We start from the raw sequence: 22,019 nt of genomic DNA on the forward strand, positions 1-22,019 counted from the left end.
CAGCATTCAACATGGCCAGCTTGAAGATTTTTTAAAGGTCAAAAACTTGTTATTATGGCAAAGTTTCGATTTTCTATTAATAAGTTGATGCAGATGTTTTATATATTTGTTTGTCTTGAATTCCCTCAATGTCATTTTTGAAAGTTAAATGTTTATCTAGCATGAGCCTGAGATACGTAATTTAATCTGACCAATTAATTAGAACGTCTCTCATCGTGACAACATGTACTTGAAGGTTTCAAATAAAGTGCTTTTGGTTTATGTGGGAATATTTTAAGTTGAGTTTAGGCGGCAGTAGGAGAAATCTTCCAATTTTTGCAAGAAAATATATCCATTTTTTTTTTGCTATCTACTACAGATGACACACAGGCTTCGTCCTTTGGCGGAGAGGCCTGTGTCGTACGCCATCAAAGATGTTTGACATCACTGATTTTAAAAACTCAATTAATAATATACACTAAATTATTCACGTTTTTTTGGTAATTATTAATCAGCTTCAACAACACAAAGTCAGTTCACCCCAACTCACATATCTACGTACATTTTTCTTGTTCCGCCTGAAATTCCTACGATGACCCATTCAAAAGCCCGTCGTCTTATGATCGATGGTTTCCCAAGACTCCTCAACAGACGCGTTGCGGTATTGATGTCGCGTCGCTTTGTCTATCTGCTGCCTGCAAGTGCGTTGTCGTTCTGCTAGGTTTGTATTATTTGTCTTGCATTAGATTCATTCTCGTTTTTTCCCCGTTTCGCCTTGTTTTGCTTCACAATCGGCTCGGCTTTTTTAGTAGTCAAGTCACCTGTTCAGGTATTGTTGTGAATTTACACACATGCCCCTCTTTTGCCGAGCCGTAGCAGCGTAGCGAGCTCTGAATGAACGGATGAAAACTGATTTTCTTGAATGAAAGCCAACTCAAGGCAGCGAAGCAGTTGTTGGATGGCTTATGGGGGGATGCGTGAGAGTGCTAGAGAGGCGGATGGAAGTGGGCTGAAGAGGTGTTTTCGGCTTTTAAGTACCTGACGAAAGATTGAAATCCACACACGAGTCTCTGCGGTAAGGCCAATGAATGAAATGGAATAAAAAAAAAGAAAGGAAAAGAAACGGGTAAGAAAAGCGAAATTAATTTGAATTGCGTCTATAATCTCACACTCTATACACACAGCAACAACAACAGTGAACCGATCGATCGACCGAAGACCGGGTCGACCGGGCATGTGAGCTGAGCCAAAGTCAGATAACCCGTTTCGGATCGAACGGGTGTTTTATTAGCCCCTTGGAGTCGCAGCGGCCAACCAGCAGGTAGGAGGAACATACGCTCACTCGGATCCGAAGGCAAGAGAGCTATGCCTATCGTATGTTGTAGTCACGGAGCGTCATTTTCTATTATTATAAAAACAAAACAGAACTTCAAACGTTCTACATCTCTAAACTGATTAAAAAAAATGGACGAAATTGTGATCCGTGATTGTGACGAAATTGTGGATGTAACCAAATCCGAAATCGTTAACTTGTAGTTCATTAATGTTGAATTTCAATAGCCAAAATCATCTCTATTGCAAATTACATCAAGAAATTCAATCATGTTTTGCAGGCTCAAGCGTAATGAGGCATAACAGAGCCGATTGATATGTACCGTGGGATTTCATTTTTGGCACTTCTAGATTTTGGCGATGGATACTTTAAAGACAACCTTTTTGAATACGATTATGAATTGTGTTTTGTTGTGGATATTATCATATTTTTGCTTTCGATGTTAGAACAACAGCTCAGCTTCACGCTGATCCCAGAGTCTATTCTTCGTCGATATTCTTTGAAGTTTTCTAAACTGTTGGGTTTCTCATACGCCCTTTTTTACTGCGGGATGGTTGTGTGATTGCCAATGTTTACGAAATCACCGGTCTCTGTATGCATCTCAACTGGATTAGCCTCATTTCTTCATAAACATTCACACTGAGTGACCAGCCCACTTCAGGTTGCCGAAAATTATTTACAAAAACACTGCTCAACAGATTGAGCACACCTTGTCTACTCTAGACAACAAACAAATATTCTCATTTAAAAGTTAACAGCGTCACAAAAATAAATTGTGTGTCTCAAGGATCAAATTATGTGTAAGTTTTTGGTTGCAATTTTGAGTTTCGTCTTATTTTTCTATTTTCTGGCGTTACGTCCCAATTAGGACAGAGCCTGCTTATAAGCGTTGTGTTCTTATGAGCACTTTCACAGTTATGAAGGCGCAAGAGAAAATGAAACGAAAGTAATAACTGAAAAAGCAGTTTTCTTCTTTTAAAACAACAAATTGATGAAAATAAAAACACACAGCCTCTTTTTTTTAGCAAATAAAAGAGCGGTGTGTTTTTATTTTCTTTGATTTGTCTATTTAAAAAAAACTGCTTTTTCAGTTTTGACTCCCCTTTTTGGCTCACTCTTATGTGTGTTGTCTTAGACTTGTTCAGTGTGTGGTGATAGTGTGTTAACAAATTTTGTTCTTATAGATAATAATATTCTAACAGTTTACTAACATTTAACAAACAGAAGAATAAAAATTAACACAATATAATATTTACTATACTAACAAATTAACAAACCTGTTCTTAACAAATAACTAACAAAGTTGGCGTATCTCAACGGTAACAAGACCCTGGAGGAATCTCTGGAGCAGTTCCTGCAAAAAATGCTGGAAAAGTTCCTAAGATTTTTCTGGAGGCATTCCTGCAGGAACTCCTTAAGAAACGTTTTGCGAGATCTCTAGAGTAATCCCTGTAGAGATATTCCTAGATAAATCCCTGGAATAATCCTTGAAGGAATTCCTGGCATAATTACTGCAGGAATTGCTGAAGGTATTAATAGAGCTCTAACGGAATCAGTCTAAAAAACCTGGTTGCGATCAAAAGTTTTTCCTCTACGAAATCCCGGAGGAATCTCTGGCGATATCCCTGGAGAAATCACTGGATTGCGGTTGGACGTATCGGAAATGGTTCCAAGTATTCAGATTCAATAATTTTATGTTAATTATGCATTTATGAAATTAATTTTATGATTTTTTTATGAAAATGTTCACATTACACCATACCGGAACCAACCAAATGTAATTGTTGGCGCTTTTGATTCTCATAAAAATCGGAATGAAAAATCATGAAATTTGAACCGCGATATTGAACATGCGTATGAGTGTCTGAATATGATTTGTACCAGTTTCTTCTGAAATAGGTTTCAGGTGCCCTTATGAAAAAGTCTAGAGTTCCATCCTAGATGTTATATCCGGATTACTTCCGGAATGAAAAAAATCTAGTCTGTTACTTTTAAGAGGAAAATAATCATCATCGTTTTACAAATTTAGAAAACCAACTCGAAGATTTATTATTTCAGAACCATTTTTTTTTTGCTCAAAATTGAAGCAAAGTTGAGGAAATTCTATCATTGAATTACACTTGCTATTTGTAATACAATGATGAATTTTCATGCTGAATTCTTGAAAATTGAACGAAAAAACTGGTTTTCCATATTTGATGATTGCTGATGATCAGTGAATCAATTGTCACCCGACATGCAGCAACAAAGACATTGTCATCTCCTATTCTTGTTGCAACAACATTATTCCGCAACATCAGTTTATCACCACTTGAACAGAATATGACAAGGATCGATCACCACGTTCACAGCGATTTTCTGGGCTTCGCATTGCATTTTTCGAGAACTTTCTCCGTGTTGGTAAACATTGACACATTATCGAATAGCATCTATAAAAAAATGGTTTTGTATTTAAAATAACTGAATAATCGCGAGTTGAAAAGGTTGCAACAATGTTGCGCTCTGTGATTGTCATGACAATTTTGCTTTGGATTGTATCCTTATCCGCATCAGTTGGGACAAAAGGCTTGTGAGCGAGCTTGCTTTGTTGTTTGTTTTTCGTCTGTTTTGATGACAATTTGATTCACTGCTGATGATTGAATGATGGATTCTTGAGCCATAAACTAGATGTTACTAGATTTATTGGAAGACAAATTACTTATGAAAATTGAGGTGTCAATCGGTACCCTTATATAGTAGCACCATGATTGCTGAGTTTGAAAAAATATCTGAAATTTGTTCGAGATGGATACGAATGACGTCGACAAGTAGCTGTCAATTTTCGGAATATATAAACTTTAAAAAAATACGACAATCGGTTCACAAGCGGGTTTTGAGAACGTTTCAAAGTCATAGAGGAATTTTAAACAAAATAATTCATTTTTAAATAGATTGAATATTTGTTAATATTAATATTAATATTAATATCGTATCAGCAACTAGAATCTTTCGAATGAAGCATAAAAATCATCTCTGGGACATTTACTTATTTTTATATATCTATTTGAAGAACTGCTTCCGTCAGTTGATCCACTACTGGAACACGACGGCATCTGCTGGTGCAAGGAAGCAATTTTTTGCGTAAACTTAATTATTTATATCTGATGAAATCTGATAACATAAAAAGCTGAAATTTGGCAAATCGGCTAAACTAGAGATGATCCTTCCACCAAAAATTGCGCATGTCGTTTTTATCGAAAAATGTACGTTTTATTTCATAGTCCAATCTACTGGTGCAATACAACCATTGGTACCGGCACCCTACATTGGTATTTTTTATCCTTAATACGTAATGTGTTACTTTTTTTATGCAAGGAGGTTTTATAAATATGTTTGATGAAATAAACACTGCAAGCACTTGAAAAGATTGATTCCACATGCCTTACTCCAAATCAGTTGAACCAAGCAAAAATCACTCATTAAGTACATGTAAAAATTATGTTTTTGCTGTGACGAATTTAAGAGTTTCTGTATATAGAGCAAATGAACATCTATGTGTGTATGTGTGTTTTTCTCAATCATTTTCACCAGTCACCCAACAAAAAAAAACGAACCCAAAAATAAAGAATATTAGTATGACATTTCATGTTAGAGCTATTTAAAATTGATTATATTTTAGCATTTTTCAAAGAGTTTGTCACTTATCCTTGACAATCTATTTATAGTAGAACTGGAATACGGTCTCAAATCTCTTAGCGGAAAGCATTTTTACAAATTAGGGCCACGTTTAGCTACGTTCTTTATGAAGATTCTCGAATCCAGTTCCAACTGCAACGATTTGAAACAGTAGCTTGATTGAGGAATCCCATGCGTTTACATACCCATGATCAAAGTTACCCCAAAACCGAAAATTGACTTTCAATCATATGAATAACTATGGGAGCTTTTAAAATGAATCATTATGCAATCTTTAAACTGATAACTAAGATACCAGTACTTGTTATGAATATATAAAACAAAACTCTTTAAAAAAGAATGCAGTTGTCAGATTTTTTCCAACAAACTTTAAAGTTATCCCGTCTTACAGTACTCATAATCAACAATTTCGTCGGTTACTGCTTCAGAAGGGGCGTAACTCAAAATTTAGTACTCGGTCCAGGGGTGTAGAACAATTATACCAATGGAGTTTAAAGTTTTGATGTGTTTTTTTTAATTACGCCATAAGACGCACCGTGATAGTGCTGCGTCTGGGTGCTGTGTAGATGATTGTACTGGCAAGCGAGCAACTAGAAAACTCGAGATCAACAGGAAATTTACGGAAGTGTGTTGGCCGCAGTTGACCGAGTTGAGGAGGCGATACGCGAGCGAAGACGGCGACGACGACGACGAACAGTTTGGCACTATCGTCACCAGCGTTTGTATTTAGGTACAAATGTTTATATAGGTGGACCCCGAACATCGGTGGCGATAATTGGTGGTATTTATATTGCGAATGCTTTGTTGGCGTTTGCACAGTTATGTGAAATATGTTTGAGATATTGATGTAATTCGCTGTTTTCACTTCCATCATTAATAGATAACAGAAACTTTTATTGCGACAAATCTCTCTATAACGACAACAGTCTTTTCACATTCCCATACTAATTTTGACTTTAATACCGACATTTCTATGTTTCAACGATGACATTTATTCATTAAACATGGTTGCAACGACGAACAAACGTAAGGGTGAATTTCTTCCAAGGTTGAAATGGTTAATGTTGATAATTGCATCGAAATCAACAAATCAAAGCAGCCTCAAGTACAGTCTTTACTTCAAGTGAGGAAACAAAAGAGTGCCGCTAATAGTGGTCAGTTGTTCCGAATTTGAAGGATTGAGGCAGAATATTTTGAACTCCATTATGGGAATCAAGGTTCTTTTCCAAATCGCAAAGAAAGGAGACTGTCGCGTTTTGCCGGAAACTCTTAAAGATCGCGAACTTTTTCTCAAACATCTTAAAGAGAAAAGGCACATTTTTTCTTACTTATGACGACAAAGCTGTACGTTTGCTCAAGGTCGTCTTGAAAGGTCTCTCAAGTGACTATAAATCACCTGCAGAGATCAAAAATGAAATAAATGATTTATTTGGATTTTCTCCAGCCCAAGTAATCATTATGAAAAATAGAACCTTATCTGGCATTCGTCAGAAAGGGCTTTCTCAAGAATATTATTAAGTTCACTTTAACAAAAATGATCTAAATAATATAAAAGTTTTAAAAAAGTAGAAATTTGGTACAATTTTGATGATAAATGTAATGTTGGAGTTTTTTTTTACTCTCAATTCGAGGCTGGGGTTGAACGGGTTAACAATTTGAGAAAAATTGACACAATGCAACGCGAAAGTACGGTGCATTCAAGATGGTTTAGTTACTTTCTTTGCCTGATAAGCGTCGCGACGAACGACATTCACCCGAAAAAAAAACTCAAAAAACTGAACAGCCACTTCGGGTACGCCTTACACTACGCACGTTGTCACGTTACGTATCATTGTGTCGCAGTATCGACTAGTTCTACCGGGATACAATAAGAGACTTGGCATCAACGGCAAAAGAGGTCGTCGTCGTCATCGCTTGCATAAAACGACCAAACATCTGCGAAGGAATCTACTCTCATCGGGACGAATGGCTTGTGTTCTGTTTTCGGTCTTCAGCCCCGATGCCAAGTGCGTTTTATTTTTATTGCCTTTTTTTCTCGAATTTTTGGGATTTCGCTTTAGTCATACAATGTGGAGGAGACGATGACGACAGTAGTGTGACAATACCGCAGTGTCAAGTTGCCCAAATGTTAATTTTTGAATGAGTACTCTGCATTAGTGATTTGAAATCTTCAAATCGTATTCATTACTGCTTTTGTATTCACAACTGAAGATATTTCTGTAATCTTACAAACGTTCATCTGGACTTTCTATCCTTTTTCAAACCCAAGATCCCGACCAACCAGTCTTCATAATTCTTTATAGATCTTTGACCAGCGATGGCGATCGCTAACGGTTCAAAACGAATTTATATCGATCGCTATCGAAAATCACTGACTGGTTGACCGGGATTTTCGAAACATTATCATCGCGACTAAGTGTCTTGCCTGAAAAAATAAACCAAACACAAACCAAAAATACACCAAAAAAGAGGCCAAATGTGAACCAAGAAAACAAAAAGAAACTTAACATGATCCACGAAATAAGAGTTTTATTCCTCAGAGAATCTTACCAGACATTTGCTCAAGAAATATTACTGCTCGTATTACTGTATGTATATTTCATTATTTTCTTCAGAAATTGATTCAGGTATTTACCCAAAGTTTACTTCAAATACCACTCTAAAGATTTCTTCAGGAGTTCATCTTGTAATTTTTACGAACTTCCTAAGGAACCCCTCCAAAAGTTTCGTTTTAGATACCTTAAACTACATAGGTTATCCCAAAGATTCCATCGGGAATTCCTCTGAATTTTCTTTCAGAAGGTTTTCAAGGAAGTTCTAAGTTCTCCATGAATGATTCTATCATCGTTTTCCACTTCTGAGATTCCTTCATAAATTATCCCAGATTTTGTTTAAGAAGTTTTCCAAGAACTTTTTTTTAAATTCCAATAATTGTTCCAGGGATGTCTCCAGAAAAATACCAAGAATTTTTTTTTTGAGAATTATTGGTGTTTTTTAAATTATAGGGTTATTTCAGAAAGTAACATTTGATATAACTTTATTCTTTATTAATTATTCCTGATTACTGATTCTCCTGTTTCTAATTATTCTCCTGGTTCTTCTGCTTATCCTGATTCTCCTGAGTCTTCTAATTCTCCTATTTCTCTTGATTCTCCAGATTTCCTGATTCTCCTGATTTTCCTAATTATTTTGTTTCTCCTAATTCTCCTGTTTCTCCTGATTCACCTGATTCCTGATTCCTCCTGATTCCTGATTCCTCCTGATTCCTGATTCCTCCCGATTCCTGATTCCTCCTGATTCCTGATTCCTCTTGACTCCTGATTCCTGCTGATTCCTGATGATTCCCTCTGATTCCTGATTTCTCCTGATTACTCCTGATTCCTTATTCTTGCTGATTCCTGATTCCTCCTGATTCCTCCTGATTCCTGATTCCTGATTCCTCCTTCATCCTCCTGATTCCTGATTCCCGATTCCTTCATCCTGATTTCTGATTCCTCCTGATTCCTGATTCCTCCTGATTCCAGATTCCTCCTGATTCCAGATTCCTTCTGATTCCTGATTCCTGTTTCCTGATTCTTGATTCCTGCTGATTCCTGATTCCTCTTTACTCCTGATTCCTGATTCCTCCTGATTCCTTCTAATTCAGATTCCTCCTGATTCCTTCTAATTACAGATTCCTCCTGATTCCTGATTCCTCCTGATTACAGATTCCTCCTGATTACAGATTCCTCCTGATTCCTGATTCCTCATGATTCATGATTCCTCTTGATTTCTGATTCCTCTTGACTCCTGATTCCTCCTGATTCTTGATTGCTGCTGATTCCTGTTTCCTGATTCTTGATTACTGCTGATTCATGATTCCTCCTGATTCCTGATTTCTCCTGATTCCTGATTCCTCATGATTCCTGATTCCTACTGATTTAACCTGATTACAGATTCCTCCTGATTCCAGATTCCTGCTGATTTTTGATTCCTCCAGATTCCAGATTCCTTCTGATTACTGATTCCTCCTGATTCCTGATTCCTCCTGATTCGTGATTCCTCATGATTCCTGATTCCTGATTCTTCATGATTCCTGATTCCTGCTGATTCCTGATTCCTCCTGATTCCTGATTCCTGATTCCCCCTGATCCATGATTCCTCCTGATTCCTGATTCCTGCTGATTTCTGATTCCTCTTGATTTTAGATTCCTTCTGATTCCTGATTCCTGTTTCCTGATTCTTGATTCCTCCTGATTCCTAATTCCTCCAGATTCCTAATTCCTCCAGATTCCTAATTCCTCCAGATTCCTGATTCCTCATGATTCCTGATTCCTCCTGATTCCTGCTGATTCCTGATTCCTCCTGATTCCTGATTCCTCCTGATTCTCCATGATTCCTGATTCCTTCTTATTCCTGATTCCTTCTGATTCCTGATTCCCCCTGATTCCTGATTTCTCCTGATTCCAGATTCCTGCTGATTCCAGATTCCTCCTGATTCCAGATTCCTTCTGATTCCTGATTCCTCCTGATTCCTGATTCCTCCTGATTCTTGATTCCTGCTGATTCCTCCTGATTCCTGATTCCTTCTGATTCCTGATTCCTCATGATTCCTCATTCCTCCTGATTCCTGCTGATTCCTGATTCCTGATTGCCCCTGATTCCTCTTGATTCCAGATTCCTGCTGATTCCAGATTCCTCCTGATTCCAGATTCCTTCTGATTCCTGATTCCTCCTGATTTCTGATTCCTCCTGATACCTGATTCCTGATTTCTCTTGATTCCTCCTGTTTCCTGATTCTCGATTCTCGTTGCTCGATTCTAGATGATTGATTGTTGATTCTTGATTCTTGATTCTATATCCCGGTTGAGTTGAGCACCTCAGCTATAAATCAAATGGGCGCAGAACCTCCTTATCTTTTAGTACCAAGAGAAAACCATAAAATTCAAATGATACAACTTGATTTAGTTATAAAGTAACACTGACTGTCACCCACAAAGCTTTCTGAAAGAACTTTTGGACTCTAGAGGCAGTCTTAGAGGGGATTCATTTTGACCTTTTTTGTAACAAAATTTGAACAGAATTCTTGTAGATCGAACATTAATGCTTTTTTTCCTATTCAATATATTTCCATATTTTTCTGGATAATGTCTGGAGGTAAATGTGAATGAATTCTTGAAGGAAATGCCTTGAAGGATAACTGGTGAAATTTTCGTAGAAATCATTGTAGATTTTCCTGGAAAATCTCTGGACATATTTCTTCAAAACCAATGAAATAAGGCTTTGTGGAATTTGTTGGAAAAACTCGTGTAATTATCTTTAGAAGATCTCTTAATTGGACAACACCTGGAGGAAACTCTAAGCTACTCTGGGAAAATTTTCACAGCGATTCTTGTGAAATTTACTGGAGATATAAGCGTTGGAGTACTCAAGGTTTTCTGGAGCTGACTTCTGTAAGAATTCGTCTAAGCGTCCATTGAAACACCGCTGGAAGAATTCTGGGAGAATTGGTGGACGAATCACTAGAGGACTTCTGGAGGAGTTCCGGAATCAGTGCCAAACATCTACATAGAAAATACTACAAGAGTTCACCGTGCTTCCTCAAGGTATCTGAAAAAAAATTCTTGAAGAATCAGTGATACATTCACATAATAGTCCCCATAGGTTCCCCTGGAACCTCTTGAACTTGACAGCAAGATTCACTGCAAGCAAAATAATAAAAAGAGAGACCTTGGAGCCCGTTTTGCTTAAATAAGAGACGTTAGAGATCTTCCGTAAAGTGAAATTTGCGAAAAAAGTTACATGGATTTTTTTCGGAAGTATACTTTACCAAAGATAACTACGCGATTGAGTTGAAATCTAATTCAGATTTCTTGCTGCGTAACGCGCTTGTATAGAGCATGGGAAGTCTGGTGTTCAATTCTCACTGAGAATACGCGTAACTTTTCAGCAAATTTCACTACAAAACGATTATTTGGCATCTCTATTCAACCGTTACATTATTGTGCAATACGTTTAAAGTTGGAATCAAACACAAATCAATGATAAATGGTTCAATGAAAGATTAATAAAATTCGAAAAACAATCAAAGCGATGGAGATCTGATCGTTCAGCTTGTTGAGCTTACATAATTTATAATTACAAAACTGTCAGAGGTTGTTATAACAAGCAGTCGTAATTGAAATATTATTATTTACGCCAATTACTTTTCCGTGACAATGCTTAGCAATTAACTTTCACTTTCATTCAGCTTTGAATTGCATTTCTTCCTCACAGACAAAGACCACAATAAAAACAAATTTCGAAAATGTTATGCGAAGAAAAGATCACGAGGAAGGGTGACTCTAGGATTTCCGCACAGTGAATCATCTGATTTATACTACTAAATTGTTAGTGAGAAAATCGAGATTCCTAATTAACAATCTAGCGTGAAGCTAGGTTCTGAAAATCATCGAATTTGTAATGGATAGTAACGATTCCTTGTGTTTTTAATTGGAAAAACATATCTCAGAAAAATTCAGAATTTTCTTGGAATGGGCAAAATTTTTTATTTTTTCAGAGCGGTCTCTAGGCCTTTTAACATTGCTTTTGATGGTCAAGAAGCCGCGCCTTCCTCGTGGAGAATATGGAAAAGAAGTCTTCCCTGGTGGTTCAGTAAAAAAACAATGATAATGAGCAAAACTACGCACAGTAATGAATCTCGCAAGGGGGCAACGAATCCGAGGCAACCCAAACCCCAGCCCGATCAATTGGGAGATAGTTCATCACTCACCCGGTATCGATAAAAAGAAGAACGTCCAAAGAAGAGCCCAATTATTGGCTCGATTGCTTCATCAGAGAGAGGGTGAAGAAACAGTAAATATAGCAGCCCCCCAATTTCTGCTCCATCATGGTCCAGTGTGCGATGATGCGTTCGTTCGTTGTTTCATTGGGGGTTTGCTGTCGTTTAGATTTGTGTTGCAGCCAAAAAAAGACACGAATGAAGAAAATTGTGTTTTTTTTTCTGCACAGATGTTGGCACCTTAGCCTTTGCGAGCGAAGGCATTATTGCGCTTAGATGGGGTGTTCATCATTAACGATTGTGTCATTAGGATGAATGAAATCTTAGTGGAGAAGTTGCTCCAAATGATTTTATGGATGCTCGGTAAAACGTTCATACTTGTTCAAAATGTTTGCATTCAAATGCACATACCTACTATCATAGCCAGCTAATCGTCAATAGCGTATCTGCCACGAGATTCCACATAAGGGGAGTCTCACCGTTGGGGGCATCCGCAAACACTGAATTTCCGAATCGCAGCTTGACGAAATTTCCTTGACTACCCTGGGCATAAAGTATCATCGTACCTGCCACACGATATACGAATGCAAAAATGGCAACTAAATTTGTAGACAGCATACCCAAGTAACCACGATGATCAAGCTGCAAATTCTGGACAAACATTTCAAAAGGGCACATCGACATTGGTAAACATTGGCTTTGAAAGACGCTGTTGAGCCCAATTCAACTCGATCACGCTCACCAATACCACTATAAGGAAGAGCTAACACCAATCTTTCTGATAGTGGTGTTAGTTTGCGTGGGCGAGCTAAGAAGGGCTCAAAAGCAGCGTTTGTAAAAAAAGGCTCAAGACCTCTTGGACCCTTTTCAAATGTTTGTCCAGAATTATGCATATAAACAGTGTAAAACTAGCATTACTGTACAGTGCTGTTCTGAATAATAGCAGCGCATGTCGATTTTCATACAAAATGCTCAACTTTGACATGCTGTAGTTTTGTTCCCTTTAAAGCAATCGAGTTGAAATTTTCTCCACAGAACTACAAATATGCCCAATTTTGTAAACACAAAATTTCAAAATTTTCTAAGCCCCTGCCGGAAAGTGAGATACTAGGTGAAATTGTTCGAAAAAATAGCAGTTTTAAAAATTTGAATTTTGGCTTGACATTATAGTTTTAAATTGTATATCACTTACCATAGGAACAATTTTCTCCTACTTATCAAACCTACACCTAAACCGAAAATGTTTAAAATATTTGTAAAAGAAAAATTTTAAAATGAAAAACTGCTATTTTTTCGAAAAATTTCACCTAGTGTCTCACTTTTCGGCAGGGACTCAGAAAAAACTGAAATTTTGTAGTTACAAAATTGATCACATTTGTAGTTCTGTGGAGAAAATTTCAGCTAGATTGCATGAAAGGGAACAAAGCTACAGCATGTCAAAGTTGAGCATTTTGTATGAAAATCGACATGCGCTGCTATTATTCAGAACAGCACTGTATATGTTCAATGAAAGTTGATTTAAGGTAGTAAATGGCACCACTAAAGCCATATTTAAGTTGAAGCTCATAACATTAACTTGAAATTTGTAGGGCCGTTTCCCACAATAAATCAACTTTAACCATCGTCAGAACCACCACGCCGGTGTTGTGGACGAAAAGCGAGGTTTTTTTATCAGTGTTGTACAAAATACAACAGCGTGACGACTGAAGTGTTAATTGTACATATAGTCATGCTAGCTTTATATACATCGTTTATATGCATTAATTGCTACTTGAGTAGTATGGTTACTTGGGTACGCTTCTGATTAGTTTTTTATGCTTATAAATATGCCAATTTTTGACCGCTTATAAAAATATGGTTGTGCCTCATTTAGTTTGTTTCTGTTTATATAAGGATATAATAAGTGTGAAGAATCCTGGTTCAGTAAAACATATTTTTTAAATAACATATGAAATAGCAACATTCTCCAAAGTCTAGCCTAAAATTGATGCTGGACTTGGGAATACTTATTTCGAAGATGAATTTCTCTAAGGTTACTTTCAGAAATTACTCCGAAGGGTATTTCTAAGATTCCTAATGGAGTATCTTTACTATTTATTTTTGATGTTTCCCAAGAAAATAGCCAAAGAATTGCTCAAGGATTATCTCTTTTGAGAAGGGAATTTTCCCTATTTTTTAGATATTACTGAAAAAATCCATTATTGATATCATACCATAATTAGGTATTGTTCAGTTGTTAATACCTCATTTTGGTGTTATAATTTTATTGGAAAAAATGTTTAAAACAATTAAAAATAATTCATTTTGATATTCGATAGCTATTGAGGACTGCTGGAGGTATTGAACTACTATTGAAAAATTTCACTTTTATATGATAATCCATCATGTATTATTTAGGTATTACCATACCTGATCTAATTATCAGCTTGGTATTCGTAGAATATGCAGAAGGTATTATTTGAGGTATTTTACCTCTTATGCAGGGCTCATTCATACCTCGTTCAGGTTGTAAGTATCGGAAATTATTTGGTATGGAATACCTCAATTTGGTATTCAGTAGTTATTTTCTTCTAGGTATGGAATACAACTTCCCACATAAACTGGCATAGATGCAGGGGTATATTCGATTGTCAACTGTGGGCCAGTTTTAAATGTAACATCAATCCTTTCCCTTCCCTTCATTGGTCTTCATCCTGACGTGGCAGGCGTCATTGTTACATAAAATTAGAAGATGACCAGCACTTATACACTGAGAGTGTCTGTTAGTCCCAAGCAGTCATCTGGTTGGTTCCATGTGTAAGTGCAGCTGATCTGGCGACACTGGAGTAGCAACCACGGGCAGCCAATCAAGCTCAAGCGCAATGGGCAAAAACATGTTTGTAAAACAATAGAATGTTTTAAACTTATGGACTGCTCATGAAAGACACCCAACTGGAACTGTACTTGCCTTCACCAACTTGGCAATCTTAAATTTTGCTTCCTTGTCTAAACATGTTTTATGCTGGTTGGGCGCAATTGAAAATTTGTTTGATTGACTAGATTTTGTATCACAAAAAAAACATATTCTACCCTATGCTACCATGTAAATACTGTTTCAAAATAATTTATCTGAATGTAGTCGAAATTCCCTGAAAATTACAGTTTTTTGAGGTTAAAAAAAACCTGATAATTTCAGGCTTTCCAAGTTTTTTTTTTCAGGTAGTAGACATTGTGGTATAGAAACACTTTTCAGTAAAAACTCAGACGCACTGTCGTGAAGAATTATCAAAATGTATTCACTTAACGAAGGAAAAAGGACAAATTATGTAAAACAATCTTTGTTAGAAATAGGAAAAAGTAGCGAACAATTCAAGCTATCAAAACTGTTGAGATTTTGATATTTTCCTTTTAATTTGAAAAAATAAATCCGCGAATTTTTTAATTTGAATAGTTTCTATGACACTCCCTTGCTAAGGACTGTTCATTTTATAAAGTGGACACTTTGGACATGCAATATCTTTTTAATTTATCAATGAAATCGAAATCGGTTTTCTGTACATCGTTCGACTAATATTGTACAATGCTGTGGTAATAAAAAAGTTACCAAAATAATATGATTTCACACTAATAAGGCACAACGTTTAGAACGGTCGATTTTTGGAGGTTATCAAAATCAAGGATTATTAAAAATCGGCAGGAAAATTCGACAATTTATATTTTTTATTTTCAAAAAATGGTTGTACTTAGAAAGCATCATCAATTAGAAGCTTGCTAAAAAATATCAAGTTATTTTTGGAGAAGCAATTTTGCAGATATCATAAAATCATTTTTCATCAATTTTTTTAAAGAAAAATATCTTAAATTTAAATGGAACTGATATGAGTAGAATTTTAAGGTTTAAAGTACGTCCAGACGGAAGTAATAATATAGTATTTATAATAAAAATAACTTACGCCTTCATAGAGTTGCTGATTTAGTCCCCACGTCATATTTTGAGCACAATAGAAAAACAAATAATTTATTTTCAGAAGACCACTCAAAGCACAATGACAATCATCAAGATTGGGAACACTGCTTGAATTAAATCAAATTTATTTTGCATGTATTATTTTCAGAATGTGTTATTCTGAGACTACCTATCAAAATATTTTGAGAAAAACGCTTACAGTTTGCTCTAAATCGATAAACATGCGTATATAATTTTAAAAGTATGGGATTTTTCAATAAAACGACCATAAAGAGTAAATTTGGTATCCAAGAATGCGGTTAAAACTCAAGATTTTGCTTTTTTTATACATATATAGTTTCTTTAGTAATCTAAACCAGTTTTGAACACGCTTATTACTTTACTTTTTTGCTGGTAGTAAAAAGATGGTGTATCAGCAAATTTGACCATAAGGAATAGATCACTAAAGTGACTCAGCGTCAGGAACTGATGGAATATTATTGATGTTTTTAAAAGCTCTACCTTAAGTTGAATAGTAAAGGATACCAACATACAATTTGTTCATTAAATTTAGGATTTTTTTCATGCGTAAAATAATGCTTAAACTTGACGAACAGTTTTTCTTAGGAGTTTTTGCAAAAACTATTTAGTTCTTCAACCGAAAGCATTTTGTAAGTTTCTGTATGTTCATAACATTGTAGAATAGTAGTTGAACGATTTACAGAAAACCGTTTACGATTTCATCAATAAATAAAAAAGATATAGCATAAACAAGGTGTCCACTTTATAAAATGAACAGTCCTTATTAGTTCAAATAGAAAACATATATTTCAGTAGGTTTTCGAAGTTTATCATATCATAACAGTAGCATTTCTAACTGTAGGTCTCTTCGTTTCTATTCGTCCGACTTTATCTATTTACCCCGTTTTACTGTAACTATTCTCGTAGACATCTGTCAGATGGATCAATCAAATATATAAGTAAATAAATCTTCAATGATTCCGTCAAAATCTTGTCAAGATTGATTTGGAAATGCTGTTTCAGAATTTGCGAAAATACTGTCCAGGATTTCGATAAAGCCATCGTAGGAGCTCTGTCAAGGGTTTATTTCCAATATTATGTAGGAATCCAGTCTACAATTCAAACCGTGTTTGATATGCTAACTTTCCGCAATAACTTTTGGATTCATGAAATAGATTGTATGGTATTGTTCTTGTAACAGTTTTTATAATTGCAAAGAAGGCTTGGTATTTAGTTGCAAAATATTTACGTATTAAATGAAAATTAGTTTGAGAAACAAAAAATATACATAGATTAAAAATTAGCCAGAAATTGATTTAACCATCGGAATAGTAAGGCATGTACCAACTTCAAGTTAGTCGATATTGTTCGAACTCAAATAGTTTTGCCGTACTTTGACCAGCCTTAGAATGCTTCAAACCGACCAGAACCAGAAAATGAGGAGGAGTAACCGACATCGACGACGTCTGAAACTTACCTGTCTGTTTACGTGCGTTGGCCGCTGCGCTCGGGGTGTGTGTGAGGCACCGCTGCCCGAGAACCCGATCCCCAACAATGCAATAAGAATCTGGCTGAATTGCCTTCCGCTGCTGGCCGCTTCGACTGGTAATCAAAAATTTTCCACCCGTTGCCTTCTTCCGGTGGTTCTTCTTCAGGCACCCTGCTCGGCAAAGTAAAATTTGGTCGGATTTTCGAAGCACATGCTACGCCACCAAAGAGATTCTCCGTTTTTCTTTTCTTCGCACTTTTGCACACTCCTCCGGAGGTTTTTTTTTTCGATTCACGATAACTTTGACACACAGACGATAGGCGGACAAATCCCGTGTTCCCTGGTCACTCTTTAAACGACTCCGGCCCCCACACGCAATTGGCCACCAGTTCCCGAACAGCTCTGCAGGCAGGTGCAGTTCCCAACTATTGCAGGAAGAAAAAACAACAAAACACGAACGATCGATAAAAAAATCCTCCGTTTTCTTGCTTCTCTGCCTTTTCTGCTGGTGGTGGCACCTTCTTCTTAGCACTCCCGGATCAATTTTTGCCTCGCCTCTTGCGCACACAACTTTCACGGAGGACGGGACGGGATTTTTTCCTCCTTCGCGTTTCGCTTCTACCTTCGATATCTTACAATAAACTGCTCAAATCCGGAACTACTCGAAATTACGCAAATTCCACTCCCTCAAAAGGGTTTCTTCTTACTGTCAGCGAAAGGAAACTACTCCTGCGAAGACGTTTTGCACAAACTACTTTACTGTTCGAGAAATACACCTAATTATCCGCACACACAGGTCCGACGGTTTTTTTTTCTTCACCACTCACAATAATAATCCCCGTCTTGTTCGGTCCGCGGTAGAAATTGATGCCATTTTTGAGAGTAACCAAAATCTCGCACCACCGAATGTGAAAAAGACAGAACTCTAGATGTGTTTGTGTTGGTGTCCGAACCGAACTCCGACCCGAAAAGGATGCTGGATTTGACAGTGACTTTGACGTCAGACTGCAGGGGCGCACACAGAAAATGGGGGTGGAAAAGTGGTATAAAATATAAAAACCGTGCGAGAATATCTCGCCTAATTTGAGATAACGTCCTTCGCCATCCATTGAATTTGATTGGATTGGATTGGATTGGATTGGATTGGATTGGATTGGATTGGATTGGATTGGATTGGATTGGATTGGATTGGATTGGATTGGATTGGATTGGATTGGATTGGATTGGATTGGATTGGATTGGATTGGATTGGATTGGATTGGATTGGATTGGATTGGATTGGATTGGATTGGATTGGATTGGATTGGATTGGATTGGATTGGATTGGATTGGATTGGATTGGATTGGATTGGATTGGATTGGATTGGATTGGATTGGATTGGATCGCATAATTTTGCTTCGTATATGACGTTTGAAAAAGAGCATTCAGAAATACAATTACACTTAACTCTCCCTTACTCGATATTGAAGGGACCATCGAGTTAGAGACACGCAAAAAAAATTGTGTGGTAAAAACTACCATCTTAGGGGGTTAAGTTAAGCACTCGCACCGGCAATTTTCAGCGGACCAGAAGTGCGCTCGATTTTACCATGTCTGTAGTCGAAATCAGATAGTCGAATATGATTTCTGTCAAATGTACCGGCAATGAGGTGGGTGGTACTATAAACATAGTAATTTGTGCTGAATTTCCATGGTAATTTTAAGAATGGGCGTAGTCAGCTAAAATAGTAGTTTTTACTAAAGATTTTTTTCCCGTGGAGGTATCGAGATACAGAACACATATTTTTGAAAATTTTAAACTTTTTATAATTTTGACAAAATACATTCAGAATAGTTATTTTCACGTAAAAAAACAATACAATTTTACCTTATTTACCTATGTGACACTTTTTTACCGCTCAGCAAAAATAAAACAATAGCACCCACAAATTGGCAGTAAACTTTATTTTTACTATCAATTTATTCATAACAATCAAATTCATGAAATTTATTAACGTTTGGAGGACATTTGAAACTTTTCATGAAAATATCGAGTTAGAGAGGTAAGCTTACTTGAGAAACTGAAACAGATAGCATCGAGTTAGGGAACATCGAGTTAGAGAGGTATCGAATTACAGAGGTATCAAAGCATGCTAGATTGAAGGGACCGCACATTCTATCGAGTTAGGGGAAATATCGAGATACAGAGTCGAGTAAGGGAGAGATGACTGTAGTGGGTCGTAAATAAGTTTTCTATTCGAGAGAAAAGCATTCAAGTCGCACTGAAATATTTATAAATTTATAATTTACAAATATAAAATAAATATTTGGAATTTCTATTGGAATTTCCTTTGCATTCAGAATTTCCTTTCTTTCGAAATTTCTTTGAAATTTCCTTTAAAATTTTATTTGAATTTCCTCCGACATTTCTTTGGAGTTTTATTCAGATTTTTGATTTCTTTTGGAATTTACTTCGGCAATTCCGACGTAATTCTTTAAGAATTTATATTATCGGAGTTTTCTTTGAAACATCCTTCGGAATTTCTTTTGGATTATTTTTTCGGAATTTCCTCTGGATTTTGCTTTGGTATTCCCATTTGAATTCCCTTGGCAACTTCCATCGGAATTTCCTTCAAGATTTTTTTTTTGCAATTTCCTTCGGAATTAGGAATTTATTTGGAACTTTCATGAATTCTTTCGTAATTTGGAATATTCTATGGAACTTTCTTTGTATTTCCCTTTGGAATTTCCAAAGAAATTTTCTTCGGCATTTCCTTTGAAATTTTCCTTGGAGTTTCTTTTGGAATATTCTTCGGAATGTCCTTTGCATTTTCCTTTGCAATATCCATCGAAATTACCTTTGGAATTTTCTTCGGATTTCTTTGGAACTTCTTTCAGAATTTACATTCAAATTTCCTTCCTTTGATATTCTGGAGTATATTTACGGAGCAAATCTAGGCTGATTATTGGAGGAATTACAAGGTTATTTTTGGAGAAATTTCTGGCATAATTCCTGTAGAAATTCATTGAAGAATGAAAGAGGGATTTCTGAAGGAAAGTTGACAGGATTCCGAGAGTAATTCATGAAAAATTTACGGGAGAATCGATGAATAAATATCTGGAGAAAATCCAAAGCATTTTCCTAGAACATTCAGACAAATTTGTGGAGGAACTTCAAGTAGAATGCAATGAGTGCATCCAGGGCCGCATTTTCGGGGAAGGGTTTACCATGGCCCCCGGGCCCCCACAAATCTCGACAGATATATTTATAGTCAAACTTTCACGAATAATTAGAATCAATGCAATAGTACATACTTTTCGGAAGCGCATCAAATGATTTGAAAGATTCAAGTTTTTTAATAAATCCGGAATAATAGGCGAAACTTTTGGAAATAAATTCCAATATGTAAAATTTTTAGAACAAAATATTCAAACATTCAGAATGAAATTTTTTGACTTTACCTGGTAGCGTTTAAGTGCCTTGAATATAGGGAACTTAAGAGAACTCTAGCTTGAAAAAATGGAGCAAAATGAGATAGAAAATTGATCCATTTTACAAAAAAAAAACAAAACGTAACATAAAACGAACCAGAAGAAAAGAGAATCAGGCCAGACATTTCTTTTTTTGTAATTCTTCATTACGATATTACGTCAGTGTTACGGCTCATATTACTGTATGTATTTGTTCATGTTTTTTTTCTACGAATTTTGTGATGATTTAGGTATTTTTCAAATATTCAGATATAATTCCGAAGATTGAGTTATTATTGCCTGTGGAATTCCTCTAAGAATTTTGTTTTGGAAATCTCAAGAATCTAACCTGGATTACAAGGATAACAATTGAAATTACCCAGGAATTTCTCCAAAAACACTTTTATATATTTTTCAAGGAAGACCTAAGTCCTCCATGATTGTATCAAAAGAATCAATCCGTTTCCTTTTTTGCGACTGTAGAATTCGGTTGAAGGATTAGTGAAAAAATATTTGGAGGAACTCCTAGTATAGTCTTTGGAAAAAAAACTCGGGGTAATCCCTGAGGAAATAACTGGAGGTGAATTATTGTAGTACTTAAGGTTTTCTTGGAGAAAGTCCTGAGCATAATTTGCAAAATCGCTGCAAGAATTTCCGGGAGTCTGTTCGGTGAAAATAACTGGGTTTTTGAACTACCGAAAAAGTCAGTAAGCTAAAAAAATGTTGGAAATTGAAAAACAGATTTTTCACTGAAATTTTGCAGAGAGCTTTCTTTTTACATCATGTATCGATAAAAAATAAAACATGGTGAAATTTGCTTTTTAATTACGCGTGGCGACAGTTTTCATTTTACTGACTTTTTCGGTAATTACAAAACCCAGTAAAATTTTACCAACCCCAGTAATTTAATCTAAATGTGTATTGGTAGAAAAATCTAGAAAAAAAAAATCTGGAGGGATCCCAGAATGAGTTCCTGAAACTATTTCAGATGAAATCTTTGGAAAAAAATCCTAGAAGATTTCTTGAAGGTTTTCCATGACACATGTGAGAGGAAATTCTTAAAGATCCTGCTGAAAAGCTGATTTTTTCACTGCAATCCTAATGAGTAAAGAACCCAACTAACAATTTTAGCGCTATAAGCCAAGATTATTTGCTTTGTGCTGTATAACAGTTTAATTGAAGCAGCGAACGCAGCAAAAAATGAAAGCTGTCAAAAATAGAACTATTAGCGTTAATACAGCTGTAACGCAAACGTTTTGCAGCTACAAATATTAGCTGAATAAATTTCATCAGTTATCGCTTTTGCAACTTTCACTAAGCTGTAACTCAACACCTTAAAGGATAGCAACCTAATGATGTGGAATAAAACTCGCCATCATCAATCCA

At 36.1% G+C, this 22,019-nt stretch overlaps 1 protein-coding gene across 1 annotated transcript in view; it reads right to left on the minus strand.

Annotated features, from left to right (window-relative positions):
• Nucleotides 1–18,120, minus strand: part of LOC5580055 (leucine-rich repeat flightless-interacting protein 2) — a 157,114-nt gene extending 138,994 nt beyond the window's left edge. The window contains exon 1 of the mRNA XM_021844045.1: nt 17,171–18,120. The gene's annotated coding sequence lies outside the window, so the exon portion shown is untranslated. The remainder of the gene's footprint in view (nt 1–17,170) is intronic.
• Nucleotides 18,121–22,019: the final 3,899 nt, after the last annotated feature.

This window comes from Aedes aegypti, chromosome 1 (genome assembly GCF_002204515.2).
Source record: "Aedes aegypti strain LVP_AGWG chromosome 1, AaegL5.0 Primary Assembly, whole genome shotgun sequence".
In the NCBI taxonomy this organism is placed as follows: Eukaryota; Metazoa; Arthropoda; class Insecta; order Diptera; family Culicidae; genus Aedes; species Aedes aegypti.